This window comes from Myripristis murdjan, chromosome 24 (assembly GCF_902150065.1).
Source record: "Myripristis murdjan chromosome 24, fMyrMur1.1, whole genome shotgun sequence".
NCBI lineage: Eukaryota > Metazoa > Chordata > Actinopteri > Holocentriformes > Holocentridae > Myripristis > Myripristis murdjan.
The window spans coordinates 20,054,396-20,076,190 of NC_044003.1; the positions used below are offsets into that span (position 1 = coordinate 20,054,396).

Below are 21,795 nucleotides of genomic sequence, written 5' to 3' on the forward strand. Positions count from 1 at the left end.
TTGCCTTGTATGTAATCATTCAGTATCACAATAACTCGATGACATTAACTTGCGACATTCAAACCAATACTTCAACAATTCCACACTGACATAAAAAACTGTCAGTTATCTAACAAGGCAAATACTGATATGTTGTTTCCATTCACAACTTCACTGCTTTCAGTGATTTTTTTTTTTTTTTTCACACAGGTTGCTGCATTACTTTCCTGCAAAACTTAACAGTTTATATTATTTTTCATTCTCTCATTTGAGGGACCAACCTATGCTGGCTTCAAGTAAAGTTGTAAAAGTCATAATTACAGGTTAGAATCAAATGAACAAGCAGAGAAATAAAAGCATTTAAAAAAATACGATAATGACGGCATGTTTGAATTTATATAAATGCCAAGCCAGCTGCCAAGATACGACTTTTAGGGGTCAGGAAGAACTGACACTTTCTCAACAACTAATGTTAAATATAATGTACTCAATGTTTTGTAGTATTGCTTGGCTTTCTGTAAAACAATTATGATTGTTGTACCGTTTCCAAATGGGGATGTAAGAGTTCACAAGAAGCATTTAAAAGGCAGCATCTAACACTATTAGAGGAGTCATTTGCAAAAGGCTCTTGGTATGAAAATAGCAACAGGGCAAGAAGTTCCAGATCTTTTAATGTTTTACCAAGTAAAGGTATTCACTGTCTGATTCACTGTCTTGTGACATGATATGCTTGACACACAGCTTTGTGTCTCTAGCCCGCTAGAGACACAAAGCTGTTCAGCCGGCTACCTGTTCCAACTAGAATTTATTAATTGCACTGGTGAGGTTAACTGTCACCCTTATTGGTTTGTCCATCTATCAGCAGGGAATTTCAACAACATAACAATAGCTTTCCATACATTGGACAGACTTTGAGCCAAAGAACTGATTACATTGTTATCCCGACCATATGCTTGCAGGACAAAAATAAATAAAGAAATAAATAATTACATGATAGGAATGTGTTACGATGTAAAGCAACCTGGAGAACTGCTCTGCACTGGCACAAGTTTATAATTTCTAAACGTCTTCTAGTTGAAACAGGTCTGAAAACATACTGTGAGCAAGACTGATGGACTGTATTAACGAGCTTTACATTTTTTAAAAAAATATACACGCATGCAGACAGACAGGCACATATGCACATACATGCCTTTTCATGTGTCCTGAACCATGACCCCTAAAAAATATTTTGCGGCAAAACGGATGTGCTTGCATTTTAAAGCCAAGCGATATATCACAGTAGCCTGTTTTCACAGTGTAGCACGGAGCAAAAGACATGCGGCGTATGTGACCGATGTGCTCTGTGGCACCTCAACGTGAGTGAGGGGCGAAACATGAGAATGACAGCCCTGTCAGGTCAGGGGTGGTTGGGAGGACGGGGCAGAAAAGAAAAAGAGGAGGGGAGGGGGGCAAATAATAACTCCGGAGCCCAAAGAGCTCAGAATAGCAGAGTGCTGAGGGAAACCCAGATGAAGTCATTAGTCTGGCTCCCACAGCTGTCAAGATCGTGAAATAGCTTGAAAAAAAAGAAAGAAAAAAAAAGGCTGGATAGACAGAAAAGTTCAATGGCATGAGGATGAATAAAAATTGCAGGGTACTGATTATTATACATGAAGTGATACTGACTGATTTATTATAGTATTGGATGTACTGTATTTGAACCCAAGGCATCCAAGTGTGCTTGCTGCCATCAACAATATTGTTTGGGCCTAAAGGAATTTAGCCCGCAAGTGGCTCAGCTCAGTGTGTGAGTGTGTGTGTGTGTTTAAGTGTCTATGCACATGTGTGCACGCACCAGCCCAGAGCGTTGACAGGCAGGTGAGACATCTAGGGCAGTCTGTGCAGACACAAGCAGGGTCTTATGTCTGTCTTCGAAATAAAAGCTGACAGCTGGACCAAGATGCACGGCCAACAACTGGAACTGAGACTTAAAAATGCCTCTTCCATTCCATCCATTTGCAATTTACATTTAGCTGGTGTTTTTAATTGGAGTGACGTCAGACTAAGGGAACTAAATTATATTACAATCATAGCAAGTGTAACCTGGTGGTAATGAATCGTAAGCAAAAACAAGACAGTGCTACAGGATAAAGAGGCAGTGAAAGTAGTGTTTATTTTTTCTAATTTCTTCATCTCAACTTCTGTTCTGCCTTAAGATGTATTATATATGTGATTAATATACTTAAAATTGTATAGCATTAACTTTTATCTTGTTAAGATTCCAAGAAACCTCGGGGAGGTGAGACAACTTGAAGAAAACAGTTGCTATCAATGAACAAATAAAATAGAAGATGAAAGTATCATATTCAAATAAAGAGGACACACTCTCTTTAAAAAGAGCTGCAGCAAAGCGGAGTGAAGCCCAGTCGAAATGTCAAAAACAGCCAACCTGTTATACGAAGGTAAAACTGTGAGATCTGGGTAACTGTCTCCAAGTACAGCTGTTGAGCTATGTTCAGAAAAAGAAAAGTTAAAAAAGTGCATAAAACCAAATGATTAGACTTTTAGTCCTAAACCAGCACTCCTACTTATTTCAACGAGACAAACTTAATTCAAATTTAACAAAGGTAAAGTTGCTTACCCCTAATTTTATCCAGGAATCTACAACCGCCTTGAGAGATACATTGGAAAACTTGTGCCAGTAAGGATGGCGCTACCCTCCTCAAATCACATCTCTTGATCAGAGGACATATTTCATGTATTTAACCAAGAACCAATGACTCCCCAAGCAAGTGGTTTTGGAATACCACAGGTGATGACGAAGCGCTTCTTCTGCCTGCTTTCAAGTTAAGTTTATGATTATGGGGTGTGAGAGACGGAGAGACCTTGGGCGACGGGCAGCCTCACAACACAAGGCAAGGCTTCCCCTAGCCCTTTAATTATAGCTAATAGGCAGTAATTACCAGAAATCAGTCAAGAGACAGTTAATAACCACATCGCTCCTAATAATAATAACAGCAACAGGCAGGTCTCCCTGCCAGCTTCACACCTACTTGACGAGGCTTCTAGACACATATTCTTCGGCATGTTTCTGTCTGTCAGTTTCTGGACATATTTGACGCCCGCGGGGTCCTTTTTCACAGCTGGGTTTTTAAACATGCTGAATGGTGCCTGCTCAAGGCTATGCTGCTGGGTCTTAAGGTAAATTAGGTGAACAAACGGAGTCTGCTGCTTTTCATCATTCCATCAACCCATACGTCCAACATGATCATGAGCTGAAATGAGGATGGATATGAGGGGAACAATTCAATTTCTTTTACCAAGTGACAGCAAAACGGCTCATCACAGCACATGTATACATATAAGCATGTCATATGCATCATCAGTTATCAAGATTATATTGCATATGGTTTATTATGGGACAATTATTATTACTATATAAACTGTGTGGACAGTCTTCCCAGCAAGGGCATAGCATTTATCGTCTTCATCAAACAATCAAATCAGTGTCACTCAAACTTCAGGCAAAATTATGAATAAATCAGACAGCAGTGCATGACTAGGTTAGACTGAGGAACCCTCTGGAAGGTAAAACCATATAAATGCAGCTTGCCTTGTGATGATCACCGACTGGAAACCTTAGCACGCGAACCTTTATATTTACCACCGCATCACTGGTTATGACATCTCTTTTAAGTATGGGAAAATCAAATTCTACACAGCAAATGATGGAGCGGGGCTGAAAGTCATTTTGACATTGGTCCCCCCTCACTTCCAGCCAGACCTCTCGGACGGACACACAGTAGCCTAACAACGGAGACGCATGGACCCGAAACTCACATTTGCCAAATTTCACAACAAATCCAGATTCCCCCACTGCTCCAACACAGAGACGCACGCTAGGACTGCAATTCATACTAATGTGTCAATGAAGCCCGTGGTAATGGTTAAAAAGACGGGAAGCGAAACAGACGCGCGTTTGACACGAGAGAAAGCAGTATTCAGAGTATCCTACCGTGCTGTTGTGTCTCCCGGTGCTTTACGCTACTGTTGTCGCCGGGGAATTTGCAACATGCGACGTTAAAAAAAACACACTCCTCCGGTTTTGGTTAAAATATCCACACGCGCTGTTAAACAAATACTACGCCCCGAAAAGGAAGCAACAAGTCGTGGCGAAAGCGGGCTGTTTCTCTTGGGAGAGCGTCCTGCCAGAATGACAAACAGCCACACACAAGCCCCGGCTCTCTCCGGAGAGGCTGAGGGAGGAGGCGGTGGGCTGGGACTACACCGTAGAGCACTGATAGGATGGTCGCACTGTCTCAAACCCTCCGCTTGCTTTTAACCCACTCACTGCCACAAGACACTCCGCAAAGGCCCCGCTGAGCCTCATCATAACCCCCCTGTCCCTAGGTGAGACTGGATCAAACTTAAATGATTGAATCTGAGTTGCAACAGGAAAAAAATAAATATATATGGTAGTGGCTGGGAATGAAGCAAATTGGGGGTTTAAGGAGACTTAAATACCATAAAAATCAAACTGAGGTGCATTTTCAAATACTACGTTTACAAATATGGGTTAACTATACAGGACATGTGCAGATGTGCACTGTTTGCCATTTACAACATTATATTTCCAAGTGAGGGCGCCATATAATTAAGAGTTCCGGTTTCAAAAACTGTGTTTGAACTCCAAAAGTGGCATTTGGAGACTATTGTGTACATGTAGCAAAGATGACCAGGAAAAGGTTACAAATACGCCACTGTGGTCCTCTACCTTACAGTGCAGTTACAGGGGAGCTTTGACAAAATAAGGGAAGAGCAAATATGGGACCAAGTTGCTAATATAGACCAACTTTTAACATTTATTTTTTCCTAAATATTTTGCCCCCACCACCCACCACATGTGGTTCTGGCTTGGAAAAACTGTCAGCCTGCACAGCTGAGGCAGTTATTTTCCTCATTTCACACAGCAGGGTGAGATTATGTTAATAAAGCTTAAAGTTTAAACAATTATTTTATGAGATAATTACCAAGAAACACGTCACAAAAAACATTTGAGTGCACTGTGAAGAAACCGATTAACAACTATGTATAACGTAATTTCAGTAAATATAAACATGTAGAGATGAAATAATGGTAAAAAGCAAAAAGAAGAAATTAATAAAAAATTACATTTTACAATTTTATATTTACAATTCTAAAAATTAAATGACCAAAGGAAGCTTTCAGCAAGTTTACTCACAAAAAGACACTAAACTGTCTTTAATTATCTTGGATTTGACCACGTAATTCTTTAATTTGGCTCCACCCATTCATAGCACATCATTTTACTTTAAATTATATATTTCAGCTCAGATGTATTAAGTCGACAGCAATTCTACGTTAGTTGAATAACCCCCTCAACACACTCATTCTTACCTCACTCCCTCACTGCCCTAGCCAAGAAAACCTCTGTGGAATAACTATGGCTTTATTCAAACCTCAAAATGGGGGGAAACGTCCCAATTGATAAATCTTAGACTAACATTTATCACTTCATTAGCGTTTATATTTACTTTTGCATTTACCTGCTGCACTGTTCCAGGATCTCTGAAGCTGAATGAGCAGGAAACGGTTCAGTGTCTTGCCCAAGAACACTTTGGCAAGGTACAAGACAACTGATGGACACACTAAATTTTGCAGGGATCAAGGTTGTGACTACTGAGAAACAATACAGTCTCTAAAGACCAAAAAAAAAAAAAAAAAAAAAAAACACTGCAAAATTGTAAAACAAAGGACATCAGTGAGAAAATATTAACAGCAGTTTACAGCAAATGATTATTTTTTGGTAGAAAATAATGAAAAAGTTAATTTATGTTTTAGAAATGGTTATCTGGCACTCTTCCTGCAAAGCTTGGAGAAAGCGGCAGTGTAGTTTGTATGATGCTTCACAGTTTGTTTAAGAATACAATTGGCAAACGCAAATGGTAAGCCCAAGAAAAAGCTTGGCACGTAAGGGTGCACAGTACTGAAATCAAATCAAAATGACGATGTCAATGTCATCTTATTTTTTTTTATTCTCATCAATGGTTCCTTATGTCTATGATTTGGTTTAAAAAAAAAATAAATAAAAAAACGAGGTCACCTTTACAGATTATACTGATCTAGAAATCCATTTAGTCCACAAACAACTGCTGATTCTGATTCCGCTCAGCAGGGGTGGATGTTTATCACAGAATGCTGCCGAGGCAGACAGCCATACCTGGCTTTAATTTCAGCTGTCGACCAGGATTAGGACACAGTTCATAGCTGTAATCATCTGCGGTAGTGAGGCACTCGTTCACAGCTGGCCCCAAGGTAAGGCAAAGGCAAAGCCATTTAGTGCTTTGTAGTTGTCTGTGCTGGTAATAGCATGGTACTAATAAGTTGTGTGGACTTTATTCTGAGTCAGGCTTTTTACATTGAAAGTTAGTTACGTTTATAGGTAATATCTGACGTTGAAGGATGTTGTGCCTTAAGGGAGTGCATAAACATCATTTCCCTTGTAACTAAAGACACCATGGCAAATTTTGGGGCATTTTAAAAAGTTATGATTCCGAATTAATTTTATTAACGGCATCTAAGAACTGACAATTCACCACTTGCAGAAAACCTTGTTTACAACTGAAGTTCAAGCCTATAAGCACTTTGTTAGCACTATACCCAACCTGAGTAGTCTAGTAGTCAAACCCAGGTGCTGATGGGACTCATGGATGACCATTTCAGGGCCCAAGTCTTCATTTATAATATGCTTTTCATGCCCAGAACCAGTTCCCTGAAGCTGTGAGAGTCCGAGAGCTGGTGATCTTCTCAGGATGATGATGCCTTCCTTTGAGATAATACTGCACAGACATTTAAACATTTAGACCATCTTAGCCCTTATTGGCCTCCAGCAAGATCAACATTAATTTCATGCTGGTGTTAAACTGCATTAAAGAAACCAGGTTTGGGTTTAACCAGGCAGAGCCAAAGTCTGTTAAACAGCGAACCACATCAAAGGCCTCACTGTACCAGGAGGAACAGAGGCCCTAGTGAAAGCCCAGTGGCCCCTGCGATGATCGCACACCACTCATCAGTGTGACAGGGTTAGCGGACAACAAAATGAAGGAGGGTGAAAAGTTAAGGCAGGAAGGAGAGAAAGGATGGAGGAGGGTGAGCCATTTCTGAACCACTTAAGGTCATGTGATGGCACGGTATATCAAAACTAATGTGCAGTGCGTTTTTCCAAACTCACTTTTCAGTGTGTTTTTTTCCCCAAAACTAATTCAAAATTTTATGGTTAAAATAACTCCTTTTCTCTTTTGTTGTGGCTTGTGAACTGAAGTAAATGTAGTATGTAGAGTGGACATCCAGCCCAAACACTTGGACTCCTTTCAGAGAGCATCCACACTCAACTGGAGAGAAAACCAAAACCACTCCTCTGCGCTATGTTCCAAGGACACAAAACTTCAAACAGCTGGGGAAAAAAAAAACAAATAGCAAAGACGGGGAAAAAGCCATTCCACAAAAGGCTTTGTGTTGTAAATTAAACATGATCAGACTTGTTTTGTGATTTGGAAGCATATTAACAGTGACCTAATAGGACAGTGTTCAGATTGTGGATCATAATGTGTTTCGACATATATGCAGGAAGGCAGCAGGTAATCCTAGAGCCCCTTGGAGCATTGCAGCTACCCTTGCATGTGATAATGTGTGGCTGATGGAATGGGGAGGTTATGAGTGAATGAAAAAGGTGGAATCAAGAGTGCCTGAGGTAATGTGAATGAGAGAGTAACTAAGAAGAGAGCAACAGGGAGAATGTGTACAGTGTGCATAAGCCACTCAGTGAGGCAAACAGAGGGAGAGATGGAATTGAGAGGGAGGAAAAAAAAAAAAATACCGGTCCTCCCAGGCAGCATTGCTCACATTGCTTGGTGGCTTCTGTGGGTCCCGGGAAACCCTATCCCTTCGACACCTCGGCAGTGAAGACGGACATCTCCCACCCGATTAGCACTGAGCCCCCTGACGGCTACAGAGAGGGACCCAGGGGGCTGAGGAATGCCAGAGGCAAAGGCTCAAACTCCAATGAGAGCTGAAGTCTGAGTTACACAGCTCCATTTACGCCTGCAGCCTACGCACTGAAACTTCCTAACGGCTGGCTTTAAGTGCAGTTCTGTTTCATTTCTGTTTTTATCTCTGGTATAAATCTAGAAAAAATTATTAATAAAATGCGCGAGAGGTACTTGATTATAGGTATACCTTAAGTCTCCCATATGTGTATTTGTTTTTGTTTTGTCTAGAGGACACTGGCAATTGGCATGGTTTAACCAACCTATCAGTAGCTTTGTGTATGTGAGCAAACCGTACCGTGTGTGTGTGTGTGTGTACACTATAAATCAAAACACTTGAAATTAAGAAAGACATGCTGTAGCATGTGTTTGAGTTTGGATCTCAACTTCAGTATGACCTGTAATGGTTTTGGTTTGGTGCTCTATCATCACCATGCCTTGCTGAGCTTCAGCTTAAATCTGCTTTAGGCGAGTTTCTCTCAACACGATTTCATCACATGTGGTGAAATTTCCATTATATACCAAAAGGTTTCCAAAAAGGATACGTACTGTGGAAAAAAAAGCTCTCTGTGGCTGCTCCTGGAGTTGTAGTCTGATTGGCATAAATGCATTTGTTCTGAGTGAAACAAGCAATAACGGATATAGTCCTTTGAAAAAATTTGATTGAGCAAGGCATAACACGTGAATAAAACCACAGCTGTGGCAACGGCAGCACCAGTGGCAGAAGGTTCACAAGTCTTCAACTACTGGGCGAATATAAAGCTTCACCCACTGTAAGGTCATTTCAGTGGTCTTTACAAAAGTTAAATTTCATGCTGTATGACTGCTGTAAAACAAGTCACTGGACAGAGGGAAAAAAGATTTTGGTGGGGTCAAACGAGTCTTAGTTTATTTGTTGTCCTACAACAGCCATACAACAACATTCAAGTCTGATTTTAGTGTTTTGCATTCTTTTCCTGTGAAGTTTCAACTCAGTTTACATGTGTTTTGATGTGTGAAAAAAAATTCTTGACTCTAGGACCAGTAAATTCCCATTCACACCCCATTGTTTTTTTTGTTTTTTTTTACCAAATGACAGTTCTTTTTTCTTTTTTTTTTTTTTTAAATTAAACACGATTTTGAAGATGCAAGATTTGCACCTGTCCAAAGCAGTATGTGTGCTGTTTTGACTATGGGTTGACCTTTGACCTGTGACAAATGACAAAGGGAGCATGCGCTGAGTGTCCTTCCACTGGTGCCGAACAAGCGTATAGCCACATTGTTGTGGTTATGGAAAAACATGCTGTAACCAGATGACCCATCTGTCTGTTTCTTATCATTTCCTTCCCTGCACATCAAAAGAAAAGCAAACAAGGGACACAAGTGCAAGAGAAAGTTGTTGGCTTGAACTACAAGAGACTGGCGTTGGGTTTTAGCTGCACTGCTAACCAACATTTTGCTCTGAGGTGTTGATTGGTAGTTTGAAGCTGTGAATGAGATCACATGTGCATGTTCAACTTGCACTGAGTGGCAGGTGCAAGAGCAAAAGACTGGGGCACTTGAGGTTGTATGGGATCTGGATATGATTTTAATGTGTTGAGACTGTAATGTGCAATTTCAGTGAATAAACCAAAGAAGAATCAAAGCATAGAAAAGGGAAAACCCTTTGTCAATATTAATCAACTCATTTTAGAGATAACTGAAACCTGAGACATGTGTTTTGCTCTAATGTACTGGGATAGTTAAATCACTTTCCACACTTTCCTCCTAGACACAAACATATGACTAATATTGGGCTCAGAGAGCTATTCAAAAAGATATTTGACAACTGACAAGATTACCAAGCTGAAAGCATCCAAGAGTAAGCCAGTACAGCTAGTCATAAATATTTGTATACAGCAATTATGTCTTTTCTTTTCTTTTCACAACAGATAATCATGTAATTCAATGAAACTGAAGTGTTTGCTAAAGTTCCAGTTTCGTATATTAGGTGTTCCCATTTTGCAAGACCAATCACAAGGTGCAACATGCACCATGCCACCAAAATGAAAGTTAGGTTGTAGAAGAAGGTAGCACAAACATTGTGTAAACCATCTTTGGAAATGAAAAGAACAGGCTCTGAGGCTGCTAGGACTTTGAGAAATACGGCACTGAAACCAAAGTTTTGAAAACAATACAACAATACTAGGTGTAGAACTGAGATAAAGTAGTTTGGTTTCCTAAAACTAAGACAATAAATTGTAATTGCAATCACTATATTTACCTAAGGTTCTCATTTTTACCATAATCATTATCCCCAAGAAAAGCATATTCCAATGTGTTATTTGCATGACTAAGTGGGAAAGTTACACCTCACTGTCATTAGCCAAAGAAAAAGTTCCATCTAATTAATTATTAAAGTTTTGGAATTGCATATACAGAATCCACACTGACCAGCTGCTCTTATTTAGTAGATCAAGAAGATTTAGGAAGCAGAAGTAGGGGCGTGTTTCGCTACTGTTGCTCCAACACACATACACACACACTCACTCACTCACTTTGTGCACAAAAGCAGGCTCAGCCCTCTAATTACGGTTGTTTTTCCTAAGGATTTCACATGGTGTCAGGGGCTTTGGAGCAGCTTGACTGGGCCTTTCGTTCTTCCACACATACATCACCCCGCTCTCTCACTCCTTTTCTCTCTCCCTCTCTTTTTCCTCTCTACCTTTCTCTCTTTGCTTTCTGAAGTGCCTCAGCAACTTCCTCGTCTGGGAAAAGACACAGTTCAATCAAACTCCTCTTTCTATGGTCTTTGAGAGGGAGACAAGTGGGGATGGGAGGGACAGAAACAGAAAACGGTAGAGAGAGAGTAAGAGAGAGAGAGATTGAAGGAGGGGGAGTGGTGGAATGCAGCACGGTCCTAATAGAAGAGCCTCTTAGAGAAGAAGAAGAAGAAACTGAGGAGGAGGACAGCAAACAAGGGATCTCTGCAAACCACTAAGCAGAGAGGGGGGAAAAGATGTTGGGGTGACAAAAGAGTCTTAGTTTATTTGAGATGAGTCTTGATCTCAGACAAAAAGAGACAAGGAGACAGGAAAGTCCAGCAAAATAAAGAGAGATGGTTGAACAAAAGGAAGGGAAAGAGAGACAGAGACAGTGGGACAGACAGGCAGGGAAACGCTGACACTACACAAAGGCCATTTGGGAGGGATTTGGTGGGCATGTGTGTGTGTGTGTGTGTGTGTGTGTGGACAAGCATGTGTGAATTAATGGAAGCGGGTCCTTCTTTGAGGCGACCAAAGTTAGCGTTTGCTCATCAGGCTGAGCACAGCCTTTGAGGAACTGCCCAAACACACACAGCCTTTCCACAATCAACATCCCCCATCTCCTGCTCTACAAACACAATGTGTGTGCAAGCGTGTGTGAGTGTGTGTGTGTGTGTGTGTGTGTGTGTCAGTAATGTGTGGGTATGTGTTCATGCCAACGCAAGCATGTATGCCCCTCAAGAGAAATCTTTTCTTTCAGGAAGGATATGAATAGGGGTATAACACACAAAAAAGCAGGTGGTAATGGGTGCAAATGCAAAATGTCTGTATCATGAAGTTACTGTACATTACATACTGCTTTATGCCTCTTTAATGCCAGCTATAACAATATTTAAGCCCTGTTCCATGAATAAAATAAACTTCAACAAGAAAACCAGTGTCTAATTAAGAATCTGTTACCTCCAAAATCTGCAGTAGGTTGTCTTCTAACTAGGGAAACAAGGTACCAAATAACTAAGAAAAAACTCTTCAGCAGGATTTAAGACTTGAAATAGATTTCTTAACTGGATTCAAGACCTGGCGTTCAACAAGACTGAAAGCATTAAGATCTTTCATGGACCGCAGACACAATGATAAAGCAAGAAACAAAGGCAAAAAAGACTGAGTACTGAGGAACGCACATCTCTGAAAGTAAGAATCTTAGGTAGAAATGGGATGATATTGGCCCGCGAAAAACTGCGATAAAGTTGAAAGATCGCATCCGTGTGTCAAATTTCTCTGGGGGCCTTGGTGGGTGGGGGGTTAGAAGGCCTCAGGGAGGAACAAGGAAAAAAAATCTTGACATTTTTCGTGGCTGAAAATGTCAGAGGTGTGAGATCACACACTGCCGTCATAACCCTTCCTGGCAGTGAGAGAGAGAGAGGGTTGGAGAGATGGAATGAAGGAGGGGGAGTGAGTGAGTGAGTGAGTGAGTGAGGGAGGGAGGGAGGGAGGGAGGGAGGGAAAGGGGGATAAAAAAGAATTCAAGGTAGGAAGCAGCATGAGAAAGGGACAGATGGAGAGGGAGGTATGTAAGAGGAAGGGATGGAGGGAGAGAGGCAAAGCAGGAGATACAATAAGCAGAGAAGGTAGGACGGAAACTGGGAGATGGACGATGGGATCAATGTAGGAAGAAAATAACAATTAGGATAAATATGATTGATGATAGACTGATAGGAAAGCACGTACATAAAGACATAAAGGGATACATAAGAATACACACAGAGAAGGAGGGGCAAGTAAACATGCAAAAACAACGTTCCCCTTTCCCACTTTCTTTCCCTCCTTCCACAACAAATTCTGACACGAAATCCAGACATACCAAAAATATTGAGGCTCAATTGTCGCTGAACTGTCACCACAATCAATAGTTGGCATGCAGACAAGGACAGGCCAGGAACTTCCCCTTGACTTCCAGGCCACTTCAAAAGGACTTTCTTCATCTCAGGCATGATCAGGTCCCTGAGGATCTGCAGGCTACAGGCCTTATCATAGACAGATGAGCATAATATATGGGCTAAGTTCATCCCGAACACATTCATCACACACTAATTTCCGCTATTTGGTGTGGGACTGTTCTGAGGGGATAGTGCTGTGCACAGTATCCAGATTCCATAATAATCCACAGTATTTTTCATTCAGTACATAGTTGTATTTGTGTCTGCCCACAAGATATTAGACTGGCCCGCCACAAACACATTTCCCAAACTGACATAGTCTGTTCTGCTATTGGTGATTCAACCACCACAAATAACTGAAAGACCTGCAGGACATAGTTGGAAATATTGCCTTGTACGTTTCTCAGTATTGCCTTACTATGTTTATATGTGCACAGTATTCTACTTACTTATCAGGGTACTAAAATATTCTGGTAGGGGTGTCATTTGTGAACACCTTCCCCCTATACATTACCCAATTAAGCCCTTATTCCGGCTATGAAAAGTCCGAATGATACAGCTGGGTTATGCCACTATTAAGCAGACTACTTGGATATACCTTACCTCGTTTATAGCTGTCTAGACTCGTCCTGAGCATGCACAGGAAAAGAGAACGGATAATGAAACCGACAGAATAAATACAATGAACCCTACACAGCGTACAAACTTTCTATTCCACACTGTCCTTGAAGAATACTTAATAATTTTATGTCATCGTTACCTCTGATAAAACTACATGTTATATGTTACCCGATTTCCCGCCATAAGACGGTTACTCACAATAATCTTCATTTGCATGTAAACATAGTGATTGTTTTTGATTGCTGCAGTGGCTCACTCTTTAGTGAGTGATTGTTGTTGTTTTGAGCTGACAAGCAAAATTCAGAGGTGCACTATGAAAAACTGAGTCAGCTGAAGTTGGCACTGCTTAGAATCAAATGGCAAAAGTGTGGTAAAAGAAAAATGTCTCAGCAAGTTTGCCAGACAATTAGAACGATGTAGACTCAAGCATCAATTATGTGATTTCTCCATGTTGTTTGTAAGTTGAGTCAATTCGATAAACCCTTAACAATTTTGCACAGTGTAACTTCAACAAATAAAGAAATGGAACGGTTTCTCTGAGCTGTGTATTTACCCAAACAATAAAAAATGATGCCTATTTGCATTAAAATACAACAGAGCAGAAAATACAACAGAAAATAGCCTATCTGCATGCCTTGTCTTGCATGTCAGCCCTGCGTTTGCTTAGCAATATCCCACAGAATGTCTGAATCACCAACCATGCACTTAACGTGCACAATTACAACCAATCAAATGATGCTCAAATATAGGTATAGCTGATCGTTTATCAATTAGGTAATGGTCCTACCTTAAAAAAAGTAGCTGAATGGTAAAACAGCAAAGTGATTGTTGAATTCTGTGATGTACCAGCCAAGGTGGAGGACAATCAAAAAATGCTTGTTCCCTGCCCTGCTTAAGCTTGGCAAGTGCTGGCTCACACTGCGACTTGTGCCATACTGCGACAGGCAGAGGTTATTTTGGGCTTTACGTCCCTGTCCCTCTCTCAGCACTGGGGGGAACGCTCTGCTCTGAGAACAGAGCCCTTGGCAGGTCGGCACAGTGCCTGAAAGTAAGATGTTGGTGCCAAGGCAAATGGAGTGACTTCATCCTGTGTCATCACCCTGAAGGACAAGTGGGCTCTCGGAGGGCCCACAGAAGGGGTGGGTGGACATTATTAGACTCACTAAAAGGGCTCTCAGGTTCCAGATGGCTAGTCTGCCTGAATGTGAGAGACTGAAAGAGAAAGAGAAAGAGAAAGAAAGTAAAACAGAGGACAAGCAAGTGAGCAAGCAAGAGCAGAGATGGTTCTTGTGTGTACATGTGACCATACACACATGTGAATTAGAATATATGCATATTTGTGTGTGTGTGTGTGTGTGTGTGTGTGTGGCACGGCAATGGGTGTCTCTGGTTCTAGGGCTGGTTGGAGCAGAGTACGGGACATTTGGAGCCCTTCCCGCTCCCTGCGGAGTGGAGTGCGCCAGTGAGACGGGAACCAGGGCCTCTGCAGCTGCTCTCCACACTCACAGAAGCACGCACACACACTCACAGGCATGCACGCGCTCTCCACACATGCACATGTGCACAATGGCCATTTCACATCTCTCTCATTACCTCCTCTCTCCAACTCTCCCTTTGTCTCACACTCTCTCCCTTGTTCTCTCCCTCTTCATTTTCCATGCTCCGAGTTCAGACCTGGTGCCAGATCTGTTCACAGCTAGGTAATAATACCAATGAACAGCCTGAGACTAAAACACAATGGAGTGGCATAGCCCTGCCAGAGTACCTACATGGTAATAAGTATGGCACAAAACAACATAAAATGGGAACCAAGCTCAACAAACACCTTGCAAAAACAACAGACAAAAATCAACAATGGAATGGAGTAAATAGCATAAAGTACTATAATACACATAAAGACAATGAACACAATGCATATGAGCAAGACCATATGGACTGTTCATTATTTATTTTAATCCAGATTAGTCCATGCAGATGCAAGAAGTAGTCTTTCTAGGGTCCACTCAAAACATTAAAACACTACAGTAGCATACTAGATTCATATATTTACATGATCATATACCATCAAACTTGTACGTTTGAGATGTTCAGCATGGCTGCATCCCATCCTTTCCCAAACACAAAAACATATTCTTACCATCAACCCAGGACTTTCAGTCAGGAGCAGCACATATTTATTTCTCCTTTTCTCTTTTGCTTATCTTTTCCTTTCCCTTTCCTTCACTCCATCTTGGCAACCACCAAAGCACTTGGCTTGTGTGTTTAATTCAATTTCATTCCCAAATAAGCCTGAAGAGTTAAAAATGATCAAAAACAACAACAAAAACAACAAAAGAGTGCTGAATTCAGTACCACAGTACCAAGACCACAGTAGTTTAATGTTAGGATGGTTATTTTTCTTCATGTGGATCTTGACGTATACTGTTTGTTTTTGTTTTGGCCGCGTTGTTAGGGATGTTGGTAAATGACTAGTAGCATGACTGATTCTGATATAGAAACAGGGAGATGTGACATCATTAACGACTGGATTATAGCTATGTCAGATTTAGGAATAAGGGTTCCTTGGACCAAATAAACATCAAGGGGTTTGGAAAAACAGCAAAAGATTTCCAGTCAAACCCTTGTTGAAGTTATGGAAAACAGTAACACCAGACCAAACAATCAGCCTGACACTTGGATAAGAGACACAAGATTTCAATTAAACACCACAGCTTGCAGAAAGAAGCGCCAAGCCCTCAGCAGGACTACCCACTGTGGGAAAAATATTGCATACATATATAGTATACACAAACAGGAAAATTTCTAATTAGAACAGCAGTGCACAGAACAACAACTTTTAAAGACCTATCAAACCATATTTAAGACAACAAACCCAACATTTAAATATACAGCGCTAATTTGAGTTGTTGATGTTAATGAGCTGGACATGAAAAATTCCAATATAAATATTCTGCCATTTAAACTTTGACAGGACAGAGTTTCAACATCATAAAAAAAGACACTTTGCCTAACGTAGCCTGGTGTTTTCTGTCCAATGTGTGGATTACTTGCCCTTGTTACTGGTCTCATAAGTGTGACTCAATGACATACTGCCCCTTCCTTCTTTATACGTCTCATCGCGCACTGGCAAACGTCCACCTCCACACCTAATAGCTCACTGAGTGCTAGCAGCATCACGAGATACGCTTAGAGGACGCTGACATCAATCTAAACAGCCCCTATTTTTGTGACACCTGACCTGGTCCTATGTATGCAAACAATAACACAAATCCACAGCTTCAAAAGCATTAGCCTATATGATAAAAACAAACAGTCGGGGACTCAGTATCATTATCGAAAATTTAATCTTGTGGAGACGTAGGGACAGAGCATAAACAGGCCTGCGTATATTTGCAGCCAGAAATGCTGAGCAGTGTGATAGGGAGGAAAAGCATGAGGGAAAAAAAAGAAGGAACATGAGTAAGTGACTTAAGAAAAGAATGTGCAGAGTCCTTATTGACTTTCAGAGCAGGACTGTGAATAATCTCTCACTCAAGATCATTTCTACAAGTTTATTTGTTATAGGCTGTGGGTCTGTGTGTGTCTGTTATGTGTATGTGTGTGTGTGTGTGTGTGTGTGTGTGTGTGTGTGTGTGTGTGTGTATGTGTCTGGGTGCAACTGTTTGCCTAGTCATTGTGCAAACATGCATCTGTGCAGTCTGTCTGCATCACTTTCAGCTGCTGCTGTGCATTTCCGTATATGTCTGTAAGAATACGTGTTTATGTGTTTACGTGAACTATATGCATGTCTGTGCTTGTGTGTGTCTGCCTGTCCTAATGAATATGTTTTTTCTGTGTGAGTGTGAATGCCTCTGTGTGTGTGTGTGTGTGTGTGTGTGTGTGTGTGTGTGTGTGTCTACGGTCAGGTGTTCAGTGTCTTGCTAAGTACCAGCAGACAGTAACAGAGACATGGTGGGAAAGCAGCAGGCCTGACACTAGCGGGCTCCATGATGAATGTGTGCTTTGACAAATGGACACTAGAAATAATCACATATATGTACTCCTGTCTGTCACATGTAGACCCACATGTGGCTCCAATACTGTGAATGGAGTACAGTGAGTGTGTGTATGCATGTGTGTGAAGGAGAGAAAGACAAGAAACAGCGATAGGGCGGGAAAAAGGGAGGAAAAAGAGAGGGAGCAAAAGAGAGGAAGATGAAAGAGGTTTGACCCCAAACTGTACTGTGTATGAAATCATTCTGATCATCTGGCATCTTTAAGGATAAACAAACATTTGGACACAATAAATAGTGGTGTTCCTTTGTGCTCCAGCTGCTTGTCCACTTCACACACCATCTAAAACTTCCGCGGCTCCTGGAGCGCAGCAACCAAAAACAAACTCTACATCAAAAGGAAAACTGATACAGTACCATGAGGGAGAGAGGCCTACAGGTGTCTGAGTGTGTGTGTATACAGGTGTGTGTGACATGGGCGTGTCTACGTGAATACGTGCAAGCATGTGCTGGTGTGTGTTCGCACATGTATGCGTTTGCATTAGTTTTTGCGTGAGAGTGTGTGTGTGTGTGGTTGATGTGTGCATTTGTCTGTGCAAGCTCTCTTAACTCCATCCATCTATGCTTCTACTTGCACAGCAGGCATGGGCCTTTTACACATGAAGGTATGTTTATGTATGTTCAGTCTCCGCTGGGCATGAACACGCATACTTACTGGACCAGCGGTCTGTTTGCAATTTTTCCTCTTTCTTATGTGAGAAAACAAGTTGTTATTATTATGACTCAAATGGTGGGTACAGCTTTTTGGCACCAAAATGCATGGCAGTAGAAAGTAATAGTAATGCTTAAAAAATGAAAATAAGCGGAAAAATACCCTGTTTCTTTTTGCCAGTCCTGACTTTATAAGCTGTCTGTGTATGTCCATAAATATTTATAAACAGTGTAAAATTGCAATAAAAGCAGACAGGAAAAAAACCATCCACACCCTGAAAATGATGGGGCCCCAGTCTTGGCCAGGCATTCAAAAGTTATTAAAAATGAGGGGGAAACTATTAGTGACAGGCTTATGGAATTACATCATGCTTTGGGTCAATGGGTCTCCCCCAAAAGGCATAATAATGTGCAGGCCGAGAGCTACAGCAAAGGTATTAGCAATATCAGGATTGGTGCCAGTCCAGCTCCACGTACTCTTCCTCAGTTTTGGCTGATCAAGCTTTCCTGATATTAATGCTTTAATAATGACATGCGCACCAAATATGAAACTTTTCCTGGAGAAGAAAACCTCATTCCTGACCTGGGAAATGGATGAAATCTGATATTTGTGAATGGCTGGTTCACAAGTACATTTGTAGATGTTATTCTATTTCATAAAATGCAATCTTTTTCTTTTTCTTTGTCATCAATATAGTGTACTTTTTTTATCTGATTTAAAATCATTATATAAAAGGACTAATAAAGAAGTAAGTAGTAAGAAATAACTCAAGTCATTGAAAGTATGCTGGCAAAGTGTGGCCGCACAAGCAGGGTGTAGTGGAGGGATACCCCACCTAAACTGATAAATCTGTATGAATGAACAGTATTTCAAGGGCAAGAATAAAACATGCATAAATTATTGTTGTTATTGTTGTACAACTGATTTTCTTGTCTTCCTTACAATAATTCATACGGCAACATCACTGTACACAACCACAACACAAACTCATCTGCACATTTGTTTAGAAGCATACATGTAAAATATAACCACATGCACATGTATTTGCACACATACACAGCCGCCCAAACGAACAACTGCAGTCAAGTGGCTCATAAACATGGAGCTTTCTGGCACACACTATCGTCATTCCCGCCAACCCTGCAACATGCCCACACCACCCCCGACTATTTCACACCATATCTAACATATTAGTGTGTCATTATACATCACTGCCAAAACAAATCTAAATGGACCAATTAACAGGCCTACGGAGGGGCAGAGTGTGCCAGCCAGCAGATGTCCTCAGTTTGGTTGCTACCTTTGTAAAATGTTGATTCACAGACTGTGTGTTTTTACTAGCTGTGCAAAACACAGACCTGTATGTTTTTGTGAAACTGTATTACTGATAATTGTTTGCAGATACATATAATGGTAATAAAGGAAATAAAAGAATAAATAAAAACTAACATTAAAGGTCACATTCTGCAGATCAACGGCAGTGACCTTTTGCCAATGAAGTGGCAGTTTCGTTTGCTCCTGCTGTAGGGTGGACCCGTTCAATAATTTTGTGTCACCCCATGAGTTCCTTTCTTTGAAACTGGGCGAGTGTCAAAAAATACTGGATGGCACTGTGCAACTCAGGCATCAAAAATTGTCTATTATCATGGACTTCATCTGATGCAGGCACATGTTTACAGGCCTTGCCAAAATGACACTTAAACCTCTTTTTAGTAGATTATGCTTGATTTACTTCAGTTTCATAAAGTGGCCATGTTTACATGCACATAATGTGATCATGGCATACTTGAAGGCTATGGGCTCTAGTTTCCCGGCGCAGCACAGGGTGGCGCAGTGAGGCGAACCCCGCGCAGAGCTAGTTTCGACCGGCGAAACGGCAGAGGCGGACAGTGTCAAAGTTTCGCAGGCGGAGGTTCGCCGAGATGGGAGTGGCGGCGCAGCGGGGGGAGGTGCTGACAGATTCGGCTTGGCGCAGTGACAGTTTCGTGCCAAAAGGCTTCGCCGAGGTGCGCCAAAAGCTCGCCATCTGAAACCACGTCTACTTTCAGCGCAAGGCGGAGCAGGGCTGGCGCAGTGGAAGTTTGGCTGCCTGGCGCACATCACCAAAACCTCACAATCAGGACAAACGGTGCCAATCTCCTTTGATCTGACATCAGTTGTGACGGGACAGTTGATATGGAGATATATGTATGTGCTGATTGTGATCGTAGCATTGAATAGTGTTTTTTTCGGTATTTATTGCATCGTTCATGTGCCTGACATTCCGGGAGCCTGCCTGTGAGGTTTTGGTGACGTGTCCGCACTGCTCGCCGGTCTCCGCTCCGCGCCTGTCTCCTGAGCTCCGCTCCGCCTGCGGCAATAGACCTCCATGTCAGCTGTGTAAACTTTCATTACGCCCTCACGCAGCGCATTTTAAAGGCAAGGACAGGGGCTCATTTGATTGGTTACATGTGAATCGGCTGTGTCAAACCCACTCCATGCCTTCTCTCCTCCCCTCCGCCGGTAGGAGGGACGGAGCCACCGAGCACGGCGTGCCAAACTTGGAAAATCCGCCTGGCCACACCCAGTTGGCGAAGTGCATCTGCGCTACGCCCCCGCCTCGCCTGGTCTGCGAAACTAGAGCCCTAAGTCCTGCTCACAGTAGCCTGGGTTCAAATCTGGCCCTGGCCCTTTGCTGCATGTCATCCCTCTCTCTCCCCTGCCGTTCTTGTCACTCTCTATCAAATAAAATAGAACTGCTAAAAACAGTGAACATAATGCAGTTCACACTATTACAGTCTGTTTTGTAATATTTATTTATGTATGTTTGTGTAAGATGCCAGAGTTGTGATGTGTGCTGTACCCTGACACCACGAGCCTTGTCCCGTGGAAATGAAGTTAATGTTGAGTCTTGGGGGAAATTATATGAGTAAGGCAGAGGCCATGTAAACACCATACTGAGATTTCACAGTTTCAATTAATCTTCATCTTTTTCATTTCAGCCACTTATCTGGAACTGGGTCACGGTGGCAGCAGGCTGAGGAGGTGCGCCCAGATGGTCTTTTCCAGGGCCACATCCACCAGCTCCTACTGTGGGATCCTAAGGCGTTCTTAGGCCAGTTGGGATACATAATCCCCCCCAGCGTGTCCTGGGTCTGCCCCGGGGCCTCTTTCCAGGTGGTTGTGCCCAGAACACCTCCTCGCGGATGTCCGTGCTCCTCACCCTACGCCTAAGGATGCACCCGGTCACCATACGGAGGAAACTCATTTCCGCCACTTGTATCCAAGATCTCATTCTTTCGGTCACTACCTAGAGCTCATGACCATAGGTGAGAGCTGGATCAAAGATCGACTGGTAAATCGAGAGCCTTAACTTGTGGCTCAGCTCCTTCTTCACCACAACAGTCTGGTACAGCAACCACTTAACTGCTGCCACTACCCCAATCTGCCTGTCGATCTTTCACTTCATTCTACCCTCACTCATGAAGAAGACCCCAAGATACTTGAACTCCTCCACTTGAGGCAGGAACTCACTTCCCACTCAGAGAGAGCAAACCACCTTTTTCTGACAGAGAACCATAGCCTCGGACTTAGAAGTGCTGATCCTCATTGCAACTGCTTCGCACTTGGCTGCAAATCACGGACAGTTTCAATTCTCTGCTCTCAACTGAAGTAAACCACACCAACGTAAACAAATGTGTTGTTGTGCATCCTTCAAAACATTTTTTCAGCTCTGGATCACTTCTAAAGGTTGTGTTGTTTGCTGGGCCAGATCCACGTCATTCACAAATGAATGAAGTGCAG

General features: G+C 42.0%; 1 protein-coding gene across 3 annotated transcripts in view; it reads right to left on the bottom strand.

The window, feature by feature from the left end:
* Nucleotides 1-21,795, bottom strand: part of disp1 (dispatched homolog 1 (Drosophila)) — a 96,610-nt gene that overhangs the window by 39,959 nt on the left and 34,856 nt on the right. Inside the window, exon 1 of one of the 3 annotated variants that reach the window (XM_030047005.1) lies at nt 3,977-4,175. The exons of the other annotated variants lie outside the window; for them this stretch is intronic. The gene's annotated coding sequence lies outside the window, so the exon portion shown is untranslated. Of the gene's footprint in view, nt 1-3,976; nt 4,176-21,795 lie in introns of those variants that run through there. 3 annotated transcript variants of the gene reach the window in all.